The sequence below is a fragment of the Sus scrofa genome, chromosome 8 (genome assembly GCF_000003025.6).
Source record: "Sus scrofa isolate TJ Tabasco breed Duroc chromosome 8, Sscrofa11.1, whole genome shotgun sequence".
Lineage (NCBI taxonomy): Eukaryota > Metazoa > Chordata > Mammalia > Artiodactyla > Suidae > Sus > Sus scrofa.
In genome coordinates this window covers 23,992,624-24,006,434 of record NC_010450.4, presented here as the reverse complement: position 1 = coordinate 24,006,434, position 13,811 = coordinate 23,992,624, and positions in this window count along the sequence as shown.

Here is a 13,811-nt window from a genome sequence, read left to right as displayed (position 1 = left end):
TCTCTGACCCATTTTCTGTTGTCACATCTATGTCTGACCACAACTGAGGAAGTTCTCTGCTTTTACAGAATCAAGTAATTAGAATGGGCCTACATGGATAATCCGGGCTAACACATCATTGTAAGATCTGTAACCTTAATCACATCTACCAAGTCCCTTTGCCGTGTGTGGTGACATAACCACACTTATTCTGCCTAGTAGATCATAATAATAGATGTTGGTATTTGGTTAATAAAGAATACTACAAATAATGTGTTTAATTCTGAAATTTCACAACAATGTGTATACTCAAGAATGTAAAAAGTATGTAAATATTTAGGCATGCATACACTTACCTTAGTGTTCTACCATAAATAATAAAATTTAGTAACACCAAAACAAATTTTATTTTGATTAAAAGTGCAATTTTTAGATTAGAGAAAGCAAGTTCTAATAATAGAGACTGACTTACTAGCAACCTTAGTAGATAAAAAAAGAAACATTTCTATTATAAATAACTTAGACCTAACTGGTAGCTGATTTTTCTCTTTCTCTGTTCACTGGAAATCATGAATATAGTCATATTGATCAACATTTAAATATGTACTTCTAATAAGAATAACTGATTTTCTGTTATGTAAAATTTTAAAAGGGAGTTGTAATATGTTAAAACCAAGCCATTAAAATTACAATGGTATAATTTTCCATGAAAATGGAAATAAAAATATAAATCATTGTAAATAAAACTATAGATGAAGCTAACAGTCTATTGCCCATTTTTAGATAATGTTTGTTGGCCCATTAATATTAAAGCAGTGTAAGTTTAAGAAAGACCAATTTCTCAAGGTATCTATTATGCAATATGCATGCTGTAAACTTTGTTTTATTGTAGTTCTCCATGTAAAAAATATAAATTGAATCACAAGCAAATATTAGTTTCTTGACATAAGGTTATGGGTATTGAGGAGGTAACATTAAACACTTTATTAAATCAGCCCTATAAAGCACAGTTCTAGTTACATCAACACTGCTTACAAACTATCACTCTTCTCTTTTTGCTCCAAATAAATGGCAATGTTATTCTCAGGACTTATTTTGCAAAACACCTCAATTTCAACTATACATCCCTATTAAAAAATATTTCACTATAATTTCAATCAAGACAATGTAAATCCCAAATCCAACCATACCATTAAGACAATCATCACAACATAATGTTAATTTTATTTTTTGTTTGTGAAAATAAATAATATATTTATGCTTTTGTAATCAATTGATGACTAGTAGGAATTTCTTTACATATACTCTATGCAGAAAGAAATACAGTAACACGGAGAAAATGATAACTATTATTAAAATAAGTTTAATTATATATGCACACACAGCTGCGGAGAAACATAAAAGGATGATAAGTAAAAGATCTTTAAACATAAAATTTAGGAGTTCCTGTTGTGGTGCAGTGGTTCATGAATCCCACTAGGAACCATGTGGTTGCGGGTTCGGTCCCTGGCCTTGCTCAGTGGGTTAAGGATCCGGCGTTGTGGTGAGCTGTGGTGTAGGTCGCAGACGTGGCTTGGATCTGGCGTTGCTGTGGCTCTGGCGTAGGCCGGCGGCTACAGCTCTGATTAGACCCCTAGCCTGGGAACCTCCATATGCCGCGTGTGCGGCCCTAGAAATGGCAAAAAGACAAAAATAAATAAATAAAATAAAATTTAGACAAAATTTTTTGAGAAAAATGGAGGGGAAAACCTAGTTAAAGGAGAAGAGATAGAACAGTAACACTTCTAAAATTTAATAACGCCACTGAAAAGGGCTTAATCTCCAACATACAAATAACACATACAACTCAACAACAATAACAAAAAACCCAAATAACCCAATTGAAAAATGGGCAGAAAACCTAAACAGACATTCCTCCAAGAAGACATATGGATGGCCAGTAGGCACAGGAAAAGATGGTCAACATCACTAATTATTACAGAAATGCAAATCAAAACTACAATGAGGTACCACTTCACATAGGTCAGCATGGCCATCATTAATAAGTCTACAAATAACAAATGCTGGAGATGGTGTGGAGAAAAATGCAACCTCCTACACTGTTGATGGGAACATAAATTGGTACAACCACTATAGAAAAAAGTATGGAGGTTCCCCAGAAAAGTAAAAATGGAATTACTATATGATCCAACAATCACACATTAGAGCATCTATCCAGATCAATCTATAATTAAAAAGATACATGCACCCCTATGCTCATAGCAGCACTATGCACAATACCCAATACATGGAAGCAACCTAAATGTCCTTTGAGTGATGAAAGGATTAAGATGTGATACATATATACAATGAACTACTACTTGGCTATAAAAAAGAATGAAATAATGTCATTTGCAGCAACATGGATGCAGCTAGAGATTATCATACTAAGTGAAATAAGTCAGAAAGAGAAAGACAAATACCATCTGATATCACTTACATATGGAAACTACAATATGGCACAAATAAACCTATCTACAAAACAGAAAGAACACAAAGGCCTAGAAAACAGACATGGTGGCCAAGACAGGGTAGGGGTGGGGGTTGGTCAGGGAAGAAGTGGGATGGATTGGGAGTTTGGGGTAGGTAGATGCGAACTATTACCTTTAGAATGGATAAACAACAAGGTCCTACTGTGTAGCACAGGGAATTATAGCCAATCTTTCGGGATAGACCATGGCAGAAATAAAAATCTTAAAAAAGAATGTATGTTTAAAAATAAATCAATAAATTTTAGGGGAGAATTTTTTATTATTATTTTTTTTTTAATTTTCCCACTGTACAGCAAGGGGATCAAGTTATCCTTACATGTATACATTACATTTTTTTTCCCCCACCCTTTGTTCTGTTCAACATGAGTATCTAGACAAAGTTCTCAATGCTACTCAGCAGGATCTCCTTGTAAATCTATTCTAACTTGTGTCTGATAAGACCAAGCTCCCGATCCCTCCCACTCCCTCCCCCTCCCATCAGGCAGCCACAAGTCTCTTCTCCAAGTCCATGATTTTCTTTTCTGAGGAGATGTTCATTTGTGCTAGATATTAGATTCCAGTTATAAGTGATATCATATGGTATTTGTCTTTGTCTTTCTGGCTCATTTCACTCAGTATGAGATTCTCTAGTTCCATCCATGTTGCTGCAAATGGCATTATGTCAGAGAATTTTTTTATACATCTGAAAATATAGAGAAGGAATCAAACTACTATGTCGTTTATATTCAATTGGCTAGAGTTGAAGAATTATGTAACATTTTATTTGAAATGACAATATTTGCAAATTCTAAAAATTACATCATTTGAAACTCTTTAAACATATGATTAAAAATATATGGCAAGTTCAAAATGCTTAAGAATATTATATAGTCTTTCAAACTTTTCAATAAAAATTAAGTTGATTACTCTAAACTATAATTCAGATTCAATTTTGTATCATACTTATAGAACCCCAACAGTCCTGATAAGTTTTCCAATGAAGTCTCTATATATTATTCTGCAATTACAAATCAGTTGAAACCATATTTCCATTAAGCCTCAAGATGACATTAAGATCCATGTATCTCAATTTTCATTTTTCTTTCTTTTTGAAGTAGTTCTAACTATTTATAAAAGCAGATATTTCATGAATTTTATTTTTTTTCTTAGAGGTTTCTGAAAGAACAATTATTATCTATTTTTAGAATAAAATCAAATTAATCTACCTTGCAATTACCGCAAGGATTCATTACACCATATATAAATCTGTGATACATTATGAGATCATAGTGATATTTTTCTATATGTTGAAACATTCTTTTCTATTATACCATTTTAATTGCTACTAAATTATTAATCATTACTATTAATAATTATTGTTACTGTTAAATCATTACTTATAAATTATTCCTGGTTATGATGAAATAGACTAAAACAACAAAGAAATGGAATGGTGTTTTTCCTTAAAATAATGACACATTAGTGAAATAAATTATCACTTATTCAATAGTTTTAGGGTTCTTATTTCATAGTTTATTGTATCAGCTTTCAAGGAAATATTTTAGGAGTTCCCACTGTGATGCAATGGGTTATGAATTCAGCTGCAAAGGCTCTGGTTGCTGCAGAAGCCTGACGTCAATCCCCAGCCAAGCACAGTGTGTTAAAGGATCCAGGGTTACTACAGTTGGAGCATAGGTTGTGGCTGCAGCTCAGATTCAAACCCTGGCCTGGGAATTTCCATATGCCCTAGCCATATAAGAAGAAAGAAATAAAGGAAGGAAGAAAGAAAGAGAGAAAGAAAGAAAGAAAGAAAGAAAGAAAGAAAGAAAGAAAGAAAGAAAGAAAGAAAGAAAGAAAGAAAGAAAGAAAGGGAAAGGAAAGGAAGAAAGAAAGAAAGGAAGGAAGGAAGGAAGGAAGGAAGGAAGGAAGGAAGAAAGAAAGAAAGAAAGAAGAAAGAAAGAAGGAAAGAAAGGAAGGAAAGAAGAGAAGGAAGAAGGAGGGAAGGAAGGAAGGAGAAGAAGGAGAAGAAAGAAAGAAAGAAAGGAAGAAGGAAGAAAAAGAAAGAAAGAAAGGAAGGAAGGAAGAAAGAGAAAGGAAGAAAGAAAGAAAGAAAGAAAGAAAGAAGAAAGAAAGAAAGAAAGGAAGAAAGGAAAGGAAGAAAGAAAGAAAGAAGAAAGAAAGAAAGAAGAAGAAGGAAGAAAGAAAGAAAGAAAAGAAAAAGAAGGAAGGGAAGGAAGGAAGAGAAGGAAGGAGGAGGAAGGAAGGAAGGAAGGAAGAAGGAGAAGAAAGAAAGAAAGAAAGAAAGAAAGGAAGGAAGGAAGAAAGAAGGAGGAGGAAGGAGGAAGGAAGGAAGGAGAGATGAGAAAAGAAAGAAAGAAAGGAAGGAAAGAAAGAAAGAAAGAAAGGAAAGAAAAGAAAGAAAGAAAGAAAGAAAGAAAGAAAAAGAAAGAAAGGAAGAAAGAAAGGAAGAAAGAAAAGAAACGAAACTATAAAAGAACAGAAACACAGTATTTGTGGTCTGCTTTTCAGCTTTCACTGAATACATTTAAAATTCACAGTTTGTTATTTTCTGCTCTTAAAGTAGAAGAAAGGTAAAATTATCAGTAGAAGACTTTTATAATAATTAGATGAATCAGAAGATGAATGCAAAAGACAATAGTACTGAGTACAGACTCTAAGAATAGTGAAATCAATTGTGTAAGTGAAATTTCAAACCATGAGCTTTTAGACAATGATATCCAGTATGAATTTTCTCAAACATATTTTTAATCGAAGTATAGTTGATTTACAATATCATGTTAGTTTCAGGTGTACAGCATAGAGATGCACTTTTCGTGATTATATTCCAATATAGATTATTATAAGATATTGAGTATAATTCCCTGTGCTGTGCCGAAAATCCTTCTTGCCTATCTATTTTATGTCTAGTAGTTTGTTAATATCATACTCCTAGTTTGTCCCTCCTCCTGTCCCTAAACCTTTGATAACCATAAATGTGTTTCTGTTTCTTTGGTAACCATAAATGTGTTTCTGTTTCTGTTTTTAATAGAGATTTCTGTTTTTAATAGATTTCTGTTTTTAATAGAGATTCATTTGTATTATTTTTTAGGTTTTACTTATAAGTGATATCATACAGTATTTATATTACCTTGTCTGACCTATTTCTCTAAGTATATTTTCTAGGTCCATCCATGTTGCTGCAAATGACAATAGTTCATTCTTTTTAATGGTTGAGTAATATTTCATTATATATATTATATATATTTATTACCCATGTGCACATGCGTGCATACACACACACACACACACACACACACACACACATCTTTTTAATCCAATTATCTGTTGATGGGCACTTGGGTTACTATGATGCTTTGGCTATCATGTATAGTGCTGTTATAAACATGTATCTTATTTATTTATTTATCTATTTTGGCTTCTTAAGGCCCTGCCTACAGCATATAGAAGTTCCCAGGCTAGGGGTCAAATCAGAACTATAGCTGCTGGCTTATGCCACAGCCATAGCAACACAGGATCTGAGCCGCATCTGTGACCTATACCACAGCTCACCACAATGCCAGATTTTTAACCCATTGAGCAAGGCCAGGGATCTAACCTGCAGCCTCATGGATGCTAGTTGGATTCACTTCCGCTGAGCCACAATGTGAACTCCTGAACATGTATCTTTTAACATTAGTGTTTTTGTTTGATCCAGATATATATCCAAGAATAGAATTACTGGATCATATGGTAATTCCATTTTTTATTTTTTTTAAAGGAACCTTTATACCATTTTCTGGTTCCATTGAACCAATTTGCATTCTTACCTGCAGTGTAGCAGTGTTCCCTTTTCTCCCCATCATCTTCAAAATTTATCTGTTGACTTTTTGATGATCGCCATTCTGACAGGTGTAAAGTATACCTTGCTGTGGCTTTGATTTGCAGGTATCTAATAATTAGTGATGCTGAGCATCTTTTCATGTGCCTGTTGGCTATCTATGTTTTCTTAGGAGAAATACCTATTCAATTATTATGGCCATTTTTGATTGGATTGTTTGGGTTTTTTGATATTGAGTTGTTTGTATTGTATGTATGTTTTAGATATTGACGCCTTGTTGGTGGCATCCTTTACAAATATTTTCCCCAGTTCTGTAGATTGTCTTTTCATTTTGTTGATGGTTTCCTTTGCTGTGCAAAAGCTTTTAAGTTTAACTAGGCTCCATTTATTTATTTTTGCTTTTATTTATTTTGCCTTGGGAGACTGATCTAAGAAAATATTGCTAGAATTTATGTCAAAGAGTGTTTTGCCTAAATTCTCTTCTGAGTTTTATGGTGTCATGTTTTACAATTAGGTCTTAAACCATTGGGGTTTATTTTTGTATATGGTGTGAAGGAATGTTCTAATTTCACTGTTTTAGATGTGGCTGTCCAGCGTTCCCAACATCACTTATTGGAGAGAAGAGATTTCCTTTTCTCCATTACATATTCTTATCTCTTTTATCATAGATAAATTGGCCCTGGGTATGTGGGTTTATTTCTGAAGTCTCTATTCTCTTCCATTGATCTATGTATCTGTTTCTGAGCCAATACTATGCTGTTTTGATTACTGTAGCTGTATAGTACAGATTAAAGTCCTGAGGGATTATACCTATAACTTTATTCTTTTTTCTTAAGATTGCTTTGACTATATATTTTTAAGTGAAAAAAATTATGGGAATGATTAAACAACATTTGATGAGGAGTGGCATGAAAGGAGAGAAGAGGCTGCAGTTTTAAAAGGGGGCACAAGAGTCTTGTAATAATGAACCTGTTTAATATTTGACTACAATGGTTGTGTACATTGTAGAACCTATACATATGATGAAACTGATCAAAACACACACACAAATGAGAAGTAAAACTGAGATATTAGTGTGGAATCAATGCCGATATTCTGGTTGTGATGTTATAACACAGTTTTGACAAATGTTAACATTGGAGGGGAAACTGAGTAAACAGTACACAAGATCTCTCTGTACTACTCTTCCAACTTTGGATAACTCTACTTATAAATCTCAGTAAAAACTTCGACTTAAAATTCTCAAAAAATATGAGGGAGGAGGTCTATTGGACTCAAGTGTCCAATGATGGTGATAATTTTTCATATATACCAAGTGAAAAGCCTGGGGAAAAATCACTCTGCTCTGAGTCCCACATAGTAGAGGACACACCCTGGCCCTCTCTGGCCACATCTTACCCACAGTTCACTGGGTTCACAGGACCAAAAGGATATGACCAGTGGCTGGATACAGGGGATCCCAGAAATCCCTTCCCAAACAGCCCAAACTCCCAAGATCTTCACAGGTCTCCTTTCTGAGACCACTATCTGCAAAGTAGATCAGGTCTGGCATATCACACCCCTAGACTTAAGAATGACCAAGAGAAAGGTTTTCTGAAGGGGTTGTGTGCAGAAGATCATCCCTGACAGACACTGGAGCTGTAGATTAGGAAGAAAAAGAAGTGAGATGAGTCTGTGTGTGAGCTCTCTCCACGTGGTCACAAAGTCTAGATGCATATCTGTCCTTCCAAATCACCACAAAGCTGTATTTCTCAAGATGTGATATTTATTGTCTTGATTTTGAAGTATTAAGATACATGCTGAGTTCCCATTGTGGCGCAGCAGAAACGAATCCAACTAAGAACCCATGAGGTTGCAGGTTGAATCTCTGGCCTTGCTCAGTGGGTTAAGGATTCCGGGTTGCTGTGACCTGTGTTGTAGGTTGCAGATGCAGATCGGATCTGGCATTGCTGTGGATCTGGCATTGGCCGGCAGCTGTAGCTCCAAATAGACCCCTAGCCTGGGAACCTCCATATGCCACAAGTGCGGCCCTGAAAAGACAAAAGACAAAAAAAAAAAAAAAAAAAAAAAAGACATATGCTAGGGGGCCTCCATTTGAGATTCACAAATTTAGGTGAAAACTTGGTTGAAATAGTCATAATACATACATCAAAAAGATTTAATTTTTTCCCCTAGTTTCTTGATCCATGAGTAAATAATCTACCTCCTTTCCAGGGAATATTTCTGAAAAATACTTTGACAGGGACAACCACAGCCTTCCTCCTTATACGTTTCTACAAAGCAGTGAGTATTTACTTACTTAAGTAGGACAGGGTCTTAAAATTATGATTTAAAGAAGAAAAGTTCTATTCCTTTTCCAAAATGATCACATGTAGCCTCTTGGGGTAAAAATTACTGATGGCATCTCTCATTTAAAAAAAAAAAATCTGTTGCACAGATCACCTGGGTAGAGAAGATGAGTAGAAGAGATTGAGGGAGGAAATAAGAGAGGATGCAAAAGCAAGAGAGGGAGAAATGAGGAAGGCAGAAACAGAGGAGCCAAAAGATTCGATCCTTAACACTAACCTTGTTTATGCCCTGGATTTACTAAATAATGGTGAACGAAGTGATTCACTTTTGAACTTCTCTAACCCACTGTGGGAAAAAATAACCTATTTTCAAAGAGTAGAGACCAAGATTAAGAATTAAGATTCTTGGATTTCCACCCCGGCCCTGGTATGTCTGACCTTGGAACATGTCATTTCAGCTCTGTAAGACTCAATTTATACTCCTGGGTATTTTTTTTTTTTTCATAAATGCTGATAAAAGTAATGCATGCTTATGCTGGAAAGTTTTGGAAATGAATAATGGTATAAAAAGAAAATATAAATCACCCACCCAGAGATAACCACTATTAATATTTTGATATATTTTTTCCGTTCTTTTCTTCTAATGAATATGCCTGTTTACATCCTTTTTCTTCCACTTAAACTTGTAAGCCTTTTCACATCTCTTAAACATTCTTTTAGAGTACCATTTTTATTATATGAATAAATATGCCAACATATATTCTGTAAAGTATTTATCCTTTCTCATATTTTGGACATTTAGATGGCTTCCAAATTTTTTTACTATTATTTATAATAGTCAGATGAAAATCTCTATGCATAAATCATTGAGTTTACGACTACTTAGGCTATCTTCCATAAAAAGGGGATTAGAGGGTCATAAAATATGACCTTTCTGATAAGCTCTTGATAGGAATTCCCAAATTGCTCAAGTCTTAGTTTATTGGTAAAATGAGAAGCTTGCATTAGATGATTTCTAAGGTGCTTCTCTAAGAGTAAAACTGTATGACTCTATGCTTTTTAGCCAGCTTACTATGGACTTCACATTAAGAAGTCTATGATTCATTAATCATGTAATGTTCCCTGACATTTAATAATAATACCTCAAAAACAATATTGCATCACTGTTATCTATGTATTTTTATGCAGTGAACTGAGAGCTGGACTTGTTAGTCTCCCAGAAGCTTACTTTGAGCTAAAGATTCAGGTGTAAATGGCTTATTAGGGAAATCTTTCCAGGGAAAATTAGTAGGGGTATGGAAAAAGCAAGATAGGAAGTTGGGATAAGTACAACAAAGGTGACATTGTAGGTCAAGTCCCAGGCTTGGTCTAACCTCACTATCTGCTACGGGACTCTGTTCATTGTTCTCTATTCATTACTTTCCCTTTCCATCCAACTTCAGTTTTGTTCAGGCTCCAGCTACACGACATTTTCTTTCACTTCCTCAAATATACTAACCTCTTCTCTCTCAGGGCCTTTGCATATGCTAGGCTATCTCTCTATGAGGCTCTGTTTTTGCAAGGATAGTGTCATCATATCTCAGAATTCAGTACCATTGCTGTTTTTTTCATTTATCTGACATCTCTCTGTAGTAGATGCCCACTGCCTTATGGCCTTTTGTGTATTTCCCTCATGATACTGATCATATTTTAATGGCTTATTTTTCTATTTACCTCCTCTTGTTTGGGGTTTTAACTTTTCCTTCACAAATATAAAATGAAATGCATTAAAAAGTTGTAAGAAACAGGTACTTTTGAGACAACTTGGAAGACTTTTTTTGTTTGTTTTGTTTTTTTTTTTTACAAAACTACGCATATTCTTACCACATGATCCAATAATCATGCTCTTTAGTATTTACCCAAAAGAGCTGAAAATTGGTATTTACATAAAAACTGCACACAGTTTTTCATAGCAGCTTTATTCATAACTACCAAAGCTTGGATGCCACCAAGTTGTTCTTTAGTAGGGAAGTGGATAAATACATTTTGGCAAATCTGGGCAATGCAGTATTATTCAGCTCTAAAAAGCAATAAGCTAAAAGCCATGAAAAAGCATAGCAGAACCTTTGATATGTGTAACTAAGTGTAAACAGCTGCTCTGAAAGTGATACAAACTGTATGATTCCAATTGTATGACATTGTGGAAAAGGCAAAACTGTGGAGACACCGAAAAATATTAGTGTTTGTCAGAGGTTTGGGAGAATGGTGGGATGAATAGGCAGAGAATAGAGAATTTTTAGGTCAATGAATCTATTCTGTCTGATAGTATTATGATAAATACATGTCATACATTTTTCAAAACCCATGGAATAGAACACCAAGATGGAATGTAAAGTAAATTCATTGTAAAGTCTGGATTTGGGGTGATAACAATATGCCTATGTAGGTTGATCATTGTAGCAAATGTACCACTTTGATGGGAGATGTTGATAGTGGGGGAGGTTGTGCATGTGTCGGGGCAGGGAATATATGAAAATTCTCTCTACTTTTTGCCCAATATTTTGGAGAACCTAAAACTGCGCCACAAAATAAACTCTATTTAAAAAAAAAAAAAAAAAAAAGTTGTTAGGAGTTCCTGTCTTAGCACAGCGGAAACAAATCCGACTAGGAACCATGAGGTTGCAGGTTCAATCCCTGGCCTTGCTCAGTGGATAAGGATCCAGCATTGCTGTGAGCTGTAGTGTAGGCCACAGACTCAGCTTGGATCTGGAATTGCTGTGGCTGTGGTGAAGGCCCGCAGCTGTAGCTCTGATTACACCCCTAGCCTGGGAACTGCCATATTCCGCGGGTGTGGCCCTAAAAAGAAGACAAAAAAGACAAAAAAAGAAAAAAAAGTTGTTAGAATAGAACAAAGAATTTCCACACACCGTTTAACCAAATTCCTCAATTGTTAACATTTCAGATCTATCATCTTACAATTCCTCATCTATATTTATACAGAATTTTTTTCTGAATCATTTTAGAGTCATTTGCTGACCTGAAGCCCTATTATCCCCTCAAAATAGAATAGGAATGACACTTTCCTACACAACAACAGAACAATCACATCAGGAAATTAACAATGTTAAATCACAATCGAATGCACAAAGTCCACTCACATTTACCTGTTCCACCACTTCTCCCTCCCCCCCTGCATAGGTCCTGGATCTAATTCATCATCTCACACTGCACCTGGATATAGTATCTCTTTAGTTTTATTCATTATAGAACAGTTCTTCACTCTTTCCTTCCCATTTGTTACCTTCACATTTTAAAAATATACAGGGTCAATGATTTCAATACAGTAGGATATGAATGTCTTTCAGCAGAGTTGGACATGATGTTTCCTCACAGTTATGTCCAGATCGTGCGTTTTTTTATCAGGAAAATCACTGAAGTGCTGCTCAGTTCTTCTCAGAAGATTGCATTAGAAATACATAATGCTGATTTTTCCTACAACTGGTAATGTTAACTTTTATCTCCAGAGAAAGATAGTGTCTACAAAGTTTCTCCACTATAAAGTTAATACCTGTTTTGTACTCACTAGCTAGTAAGTAACTGATCACTATTTTTTGAGGCAAAAATTTTTTTCTTCATAAATTTACTACTTTAACACCCTATTTTCACTTGCCTGAAACAATGATTACTATAATTTCCAAATAGAAATTTCCTAATTTTGCTATGAATTATATTTATTTATTAGTATTCCACTATAAAGGTTTCCTTTTTCCTTTTAAAACTGTGTTGGTGTATTCACTGCCTTTAAAATATATATTAGCATGACCTTACAGATTCTTATTTTATTCAATGAGCTATGATTTGTTATTAGCTTGCTTTATTTTGATGCTTAAGTTTTCCCAAATTTGGTCAGTGGGACTCTCTTCAAGCTGGTTTTCATGTCATTTTAATGTAATTTTTGTGAGAGACATTTCTTAGTTTCCACTATTCTCCCTCTCTAGTTCTCCAAACAACTAGAGCTGGAACAGCTATTTCTCCAAAGAGACTTGGTTTATTTTAGTGGAGAACATCATTTGAAGAACAAGATTAGGGCGTTCCCATTATGGCTTAGCAGGTTAAGAACCCAACTAACATCCATGAGGAAGCAGGTTCGATCCTTGGCCTTCTTCAGTGGGTTAAGGACCCAGCATTACTGTGAGATATGGTGGCTTGGATCTGCATTGCTGTGGCTGTGGTTATATGTAGGGCAGCAGCTGCAGCTCCGATTCTGTTCTTAGCCTGGGAACTTCCATATGTCGCAGGTGAAGCCCTAATAATAAATAAATAAAGAAGAAGATTAGGTGCTAACAGTGATCATTGCTACAGAGGCTTCATTGCTTCTAAGTTCTCCAAGTTGACAGAGCAAGAAAATTCATATCCAAATGCATACCTGCATTTACACACACACACACACACACACACACACACACACACATAATCCACATATTTATATTTACCTAGCTATTGATAGATCCACTTAAAACCATGATAGCTCATGGATACCTCCAATTCAAATTCCAAAGGATCAAGCTTATTTTTGCCTTTCCCTATTTCCAGCATTTGTGTCAGTCCTCTTCTTTTCCATGAGAAACCTGGCTTTATTTCTTTTCAATAATTTTTACATATTTACTCAATACCCCCCCCATATAACCAATTTCTTAATCACATAGAACTCTGCCAACCAATCAAATTTTCTGCTCTAAGTGCGGAGGAGAGAAAGAGGGTAGGAGAGAAAAGAGAGAGAGGTTTTTTTCCCCTCCAGAATGCATCCTTAACCAAGTTCATAGTCATTCTCTAAACCAAAGAATAAACAGCTTTATATATGTTATAAAAATCCATTACTACTCTGTGACGATTTCACCTAAAAGAACTATTTTGCAATAATTTTACCCAATAATCTAGTTTTATAGTTGCATAGCAGATACTTCATACATATTTATTGAATGGTTAATAGAATTAAAGTTCTCATTTGTATGTCTATCATTTTTAGCCACTTGTCTTACTTGTTTTCATCCTCTCCTATAAAGAATCAACATTTTGCTTAATATTCCAATGAATTCAAATAATCTTATTGGAAGCGATGTGTATTTTTAAAGCATTTAATGGATTGCTGAAATGTCCTGGCTATTATCAAGTGAAGCATCTCCTGAAACAATGAGGAAAAAACAAAAACCTTGGAGG